General features: G+C 40.9%; 1 non-coding gene across 1 annotated transcript; it reads right to left on the reverse strand.

Moving 5' to 3' along the window:
• Positions 1 to 5,610: 5,610 nt before the first annotated feature.
• On the reverse strand, positions 5,611 to 5,800 carry LOC113189359 (U2 spliceosomal RNA). The gene has a single exon (XR_003301648.1). It is a non-coding gene; the product is annotated as a U2 spliceosomal RNA (small nuclear RNA).
• Between the last annotated feature and the right edge of the window lie 953 nt (positions 5,801 to 6,753).

Raw genomic sequence — 6,753 nt, forward strand, 5'->3', positions numbered from 1 at the left:
TAATAGGGGATTTTAGCCATCATAAATATATAGGGGAAATGAGTGGAGTAGAAGGTAGAGAATGAGAGGACAGGAAAGGGGAGGACGTATGGCAGGAATTTAACACAATCATGTTATATGCATACATAAATGTGCCAAGGGAAAGCCACCTTTATGTAGAAAGTGCCAATCAAAAAAATAAGTAAATAAAGGTGCAAAAGGAAGATGGGAAGAGTACAGGAAGAATAGGGGGCAGGAGGAGGAAAATAAAGGGAGGATGGGTAGTGAAATTAAATTTCTTGCATGTATGATTTTGTCAAAATGAATCCAACTATTATGCATAGCTATAATAAAAAAATGAACTCTATGGCAAAAAGGATCTTTCTGAATATAATGGAAAACCCAAGGACAAAAACATAGCTCCTCACAAGGGGCAGTTTTCCCAAGGGTTTAACACAAATACTAAACAGAATAAGGGAAAATGATGTATTGTGGCCTGTAACACAAACCTAGCTTTTCTAAGAAAGAGCTGGTATGCATAGGAAAAATAGGGAAGGAAGCAGCTCCAAGCGAGCTCACGAGGTCTCTGGGTTGGCTTGACTGATCAGCTTTCTCCCAGCTTCCTTCTAGGTATCTAAAGACACAGGAACTTAAGAGCCAAGCTCACCACTGCTGTTAACACATGCAGGGAGCACCAGCAAGGCAGGGGTCCAGAAATTATTTTTCAAAACTGGTATTTCAGCCAGGCACAGTGGGCATACCTATAATCCCAGTAGCTTGGGGGGCTGAGGCAGGAGGATCGAGAGTTCAAAGCCAGCAATTTAATAAGGCCCTAAGCAACTTGGCGAGACCCTGTCTGTAAACAAAAAATACAAAAAAGGGCTGGGGGTGTGGCTCAGTGGTTGAGTGCTCCTGAATTCAATACCTGATATGTTAAAATAAAAGAAATTTCAGAAGGAATTTCAAAGTAGGTATCCCAGGAACCCCCAGATTTGGGTTATATTTTCTGTTAGAGTTAGGCTTTAAAAAATCTGAATTGTATTTAACCAGAGTTGAGGTGGCTGGGGCAGGTGACAATGCATGATCTCTAAAAGGCCAACCCAGGCACGGTTATTCCAACAATCATGCACATGAGCAAAAATGAATATCCATAAAGAGACTAATCCAAACAGACAAAACCCTTCCTCTTGCTCTTTTTGTATACTACTCATTGTTGCTTCATGGTTAAGGTATTAACTTAGAGAGCATGACGTGGTGTATTCCACAACCACCCTTGTCTATAATTATGCCGTGGACTATTCCTGGCCTTTAGCTTTCTCCTCTCCATTCCACCATTATAGTCTTGAGACTATGGGTTTGTTACCTCGAGCAAATCCTGGTTTCTCTTTGGACCAAGAAGATTATAAGGAAGAGTAGAATGTAAGGAACCATGGGCTTAGGTGTGAGATACATCTCACTTTGAATTCTTCCTCTCTTCCTTGAGTTTTGTAAGGATAGGCAAGTTTCTAAAAGTTTCCGGTCTTAATATAGAGTCAACAATACCAACCTTATCAATTGTTAGGAAGCTGAAAGAGATAAATCAGGAGACCTAGAAAATGTGTGATAACTGAGTAGAGTGAGTAGGGGCTCAATAAATGGTAGCTGCTGCTACCAAGTAATCACAGCCCAGCCACCCAAGCAATAAATCTTTCATTTATTCAACAGTCCTTGTGCACCTGCACACACCATAAGCCAAGTCCAGTGTTAGGTGCTGAAACGGGCTATAGACAGCTTCTGATGTGCTGGTGGGTGGAAGTGGTCTGGAAAATGGAATTGGGGAAAAGATAAGGTATTGAGAGCCACAGCCAAGTCCGGATGGCGCATGGCATTTTGCCAGAAGGAGTGGTTGAGAGGTGACGCCAGTGAGCCATTAAGATGATGATAATTAAATTAAGCTGTGTATAATTGCTGTGACTGGATGATGCTGGATTGGAACAGGCTGTGTATTCAGACCCTTGCTGTCCTGCAATAGGGTGGCTCCAGCAATAGGGCAGCTCCTGCTGCCTCTGGCGCCCGCTACTTTTGAGTTCTCTCGGAGCCGGGTGGAGTTCCTGTTGAGTTCGCCCGGAGCCCAGTGGGGAGCTGGGAGAGTTCCCTGGAGTGCATGTGGAGTGCCAGAGGAGTTTGGGAAATAAAGGAGTTCCTGTTTGAACCTACAATGCCTCATAGCAGCTCGGTTATTTTGTGCCCAGCCAGACTGCGGCAATAAGGAATTGATATTGCTTTGAATTTCTTAACAGAGAGAGCCAGATGTTCTTGCTTCTATATGGTGAATTATTAAAAATCAGAGCGTTTGTAATGTTAAGAAACCTACCATCAGGCAATGTCAAAATGGGTATTTTCATTTCATTCATAGTTTCTCTTTAAGAGAGAATAGACTTTAAGACTTTATTTAGATGTTAAGGCAAGAGCCCCACAAAAGTGGCTTTCATCTCAGCTCCAAAACAAAATGGACTGGCTAAGGGAGGCAAAGCAATGTCCTGTAGGCTCCCTGCTCCACCCCTCTTCCCTGTAGCAGAAGACTCTAAATTCTATCTTCTCTCTCCTCCATGCCATTATGAAATTACTCAAAAGATAACAGCCTGATTGAAATCAAGAAGTAAATACTAGGTCGGGCATGGTGGTACATGCCTGTAACCCCAGTGGCTAAGGAGGCTGAGACAGGAGGATTGCTAATTCCAAGCCAGCCTCAGCAAATGTGAAGCACTAAGCAACTCAGTAAGACCCTGCCTCTAAATAAAATACAAAAAAAAAAAAAAGGCTGGGGATGTGGTTCAGTGGTTGAGTACCCCTGAGTTCAATCCCCGGTACCAAAAAGAAAGAAGGAGGAGGAGGAGGAGGAGGAGGAGGAGGAGAAGGAGGAGGAGGAGGAGGAGGAGGAGGAGGAGGAGGAGGAGAAGAAATGAATACAGTCAGAAATCCAAGTTATTAAAGTTTTCTTTTTGGTTAAATTTTATAATCTAAGACCAGAAGAGATTCTAGACTGTGTCAGCCATTACAACTTTACTGAGAATTAATTCCTTTCACTACTTTCTCCAAAGTTCCTCCAGTGAACAGCTGAGGGAATGAAAGTTTGTCAGGCATGATAAGGCTTTAATTCTTCCATGAGGAACCCCAAAGCTTTCATGACGTCTATGTGCAGGCAGAAAAGTGGCCCTTAAAGATGGTCATGTCCTAATCCCCAGTAACTATGTTACCTTGCATGCAAAAGTGATTTTGCAGACGTGATTTTGAGATGGGGAGAGTATCCCCAGATTATGCAACTGTATCCAATCTAATCATTAACTTAAAAATGAAGAAATTTTCTCAGCTGTGATCAGAAAAAGAGATACAATTAGTAAGTAGAGTCAAGGAGGCGCTACCTCACTGTTCTTGAAGATGGAGAAAGGGAGCCAGGATCCAGAGAAGGTGCATCTCTGGAAGCTGGAACAGGAAAGGAAATGAATTCTTCCCAAGAGCCTCAGAAAGGGTATAGCTAAGGTGGCACTTTGAATTTATCCCAGTGAGACCTATATTTGAATTCTGCAAGAGTAAAGTGATAAATTCATATTGTTGTAAGCTCATTAATCTGCAGTGATTTGTTACAGCAGGAATAGAAAACTAAAGTGGGTACTTCAGGTAAGATGGGAAGAAGAGGGGTCAAGGCAGAGCCATGGGAAGGTGGCTAGATTCGATCCCTCTCCTCCACGCAGACACTGAGCACCCTACTGGTGACTACAGATAAAAGCAGAAGCTGGCAAAGACAGCTAATAAATCATGTCCTCATTTGCTCATTACATAGACCTTGGTTCTCCATTCTGACACATTTCTTTTCTCTCTTTGGGTCTCGCTGCTGCTGTTTATTACCTTCCTATAGCTTTTCATGGGGTGTCACCATCTTGTTTCATTTGGGGATCATTTTTAAGACTTAATTTCAGATTAAAATATAAGCTTATTTATCCCTCATTATACCATAAGCTCTAAGAACAAAAGGACTGTGAGTGTCTGTTTGTCACTGTATTTCAAATGCTCCCTTACTGCAGAATGAATGGTGCCTTTCTCATCTATCTGCCTGAGCCTGTCACCTGCTTTAGGTCTCTCCAGTCCCCTCAGCCCACATGGACTTCCCAAAGGTGGAAATTTGCCACTTCTGTATTTCATAGTCCAGAGATTGATTTATTTACAGTAGCTAATTGATTTAATAAGGTTCATTTTGTGTTGGTTTTTTTTTGGATTGTCCTTAGTTTGCAGATACAAGCACCATTGAGTGTTAATTTTTAAAAAATGATGGTGGAACATGGGGCTGGGGTTGTGGATCAGAGGTAGAGCGCTCGCCTAGCACTGGGCTCTATCCTCAGCACCACATAAAAATAAAAGAAAGATATGTGTCCACCTATAACTAAAAAATAAATATTAAAAAAAGATCATGGAACAATTTCAAAAAATTAAAACACTAACATCATCACCATACAAGAATAAGAAAATATCTGGTTTCACTCAATGAATCAGCTTGATATACAAAGTCCTTGAAAATTACAAGGAAATTGATCCTAAGGGGAAACAAAGGCCAGTAGATTGGACCAACCAAAGGTCATATATAAAAAGACTGGGTGGAACTGGAAAACAATCTAGGGCTCATGATTTTCATTTTAGAGGATTTTGGGTTTCCTTTTTTTCCTTAAGCACCTTCTTTTCCCAGCAGGCCCATCTAAAAGTGGGTGGGACCTAGACAAATCCTGTTTGGTTTCATGTTTTTCAATACTTCTCTTTCACTCCTCCAAAGAAATACATTTATACTGGTGAAATCAGGTGAAAAGATTTCTGACCCTCAGTTCTTATAAGCACCAACCCATCAAGGGAGAAGTGGGAAGGGTTCCTCCCTCATCTGCTGCTCCTTCAGCCAACCTGGGGTGTAAGCCATAGGCTCTTGGCAGCATGGCCCACGAGGCTCATGACAGGTCCTTTAAAAGATGCCCTGACAATGAGACCCACCCTAAGGACTTAAGTTTATTGCCCTTCACTTTATCTCTTTTCTCCTTTTCTTCCTGTCTTCTTGTTGGTGTCTTATGTTTGCCCTGAGAATGTGGTTCTGGTATCTCCCCTAATTCAGTTCTTGTCCTTTCTCTAATATCCAGACACTGACTCTGGCCTTGCCGCACTACTCCACCTCTTGCTTCCTAGATGGGCTTGATATTCATCCCTGGCTTTCCAGCCAAGAGTCAAGTTTCTCCAAGTTTCGGTCTCATTAACTCAGCATGTGACCAGCTGCCTTTGCTAGGGACATCTCTCCTTCCCCCACCACTTCCTATCATAATTAATGGATGAAGTAGTCATAATAGAATGCTCCTCTTTTGTTTCCTTTAAAAAATGTTTTCTTCTTAGGAACAGAAAACAGAATGGTGGTAGCCAAGTGCTGGGGGGAATGAAGAAGGGAATTGTGGTTTAATGGGTATATGGTTTCGGATTTGCAAGACGTAGAGAATGGTAGAACTACATTCACAACAATGTGAATATACAGAACAATACTGGACTCTACACTTGCAAACGGGTATTATGGTAAATTTTATGTGTCCTCTTTTTGTTTACCTATTTATTTATGTTTTAAGTCCCCTGAGGGTGTGCATCATTTCTGAAGGTCTCGCAACACCAATCCTATGCTTAGTGAGAATGGACTAGTTCCTATTCTATCTCCCTGCTCCAAAAGTCCATTTAATAGATTGTCTTCAAATAGAGGCTGTATCAGATATTAAATGGTTAAGAACAGATACTACAGTTGATCTTAGCCAAAAGGTCAAGAAGCAAAGTGTGTGTTTGTGTGTGTGTGTGTGTGTGTGTGTGTGTGTTTAAATCACATTTTTTTAAAAAGGAGAATTTTTTTTAAAATGTTTTTTCCTTTGCTTTACTATGCATATTTTTATTTTTGTTGTTGTTGAAGTGGGTGCCAAATTTATAAGTGTTTATTCATTCAGAAATAAAACCTACAACATGGCCCCTATGATTTCTTCACAAGCCTGGTCCCAGCAATATGGAAGTATACAGTTCACAAATAATAGTTGAGGATCAACTGAACACTGGTAGACATTCCTAAATACTGGCAGAAATTCAAAGGAGAATGGTAAACAAGCCATTTCTTAGTGAAGTTTATGCTCTTAAACAATAACAATAATAGATCTACCATTTGGTAGGGTTATTCTGGGCCAGGAACTCTGCTGCATGTCCTGTATACCTATTTCTTCTATTGTTTTAACATTGAACAAAGTAAGTCATTTTTCTTCAATATTTGGAGGTGGCATGTACCTCCTTGGAAAGCAAATCTAGAATTAAATTCTGTTGAAAATGGGATTCATATGTATTAGTGTCTGTGTGCCAAGCAGAGTGTTGAAGAATCTTATATAAAAGTTTCTCTCCATTTTAAAGATAAGAAAATCAAGGCTCATCCAGATTAAAAAGAAGTGCCAAAGACCCCTTAGCTAATAAGACACTGAGGTCATATATAAAATTGGTGTCTGACTGATCCCCAAAACACTACAGTGGTTCCTGCCATGCTATGCAGCCTTCCCTTAGAGCAGTTACACAAGGTGGAAAATGGCTAAATGTGTCAAGAATGCTACATGAAATAATATAGGAGAGAAGAGGAGATTTACTCCATGTGGAGTTGGTCGAAATGAAAAGGAATCTAGGAAAAAGGAATAACATAAGCAAAGGAGCAGAATGAGGAACAGGGATTTGGTGTGGTAAACAAGCAGTAGAGTTGGC

Source organism: Urocitellus parryii, chromosome 2 (assembly GCF_045843805.1).
Source record: "Urocitellus parryii isolate mUroPar1 chromosome 2, mUroPar1.hap1, whole genome shotgun sequence".
Taxonomy (NCBI): domain Eukaryota; kingdom Metazoa; phylum Chordata; class Mammalia; order Rodentia; family Sciuridae; genus Urocitellus; species Urocitellus parryii.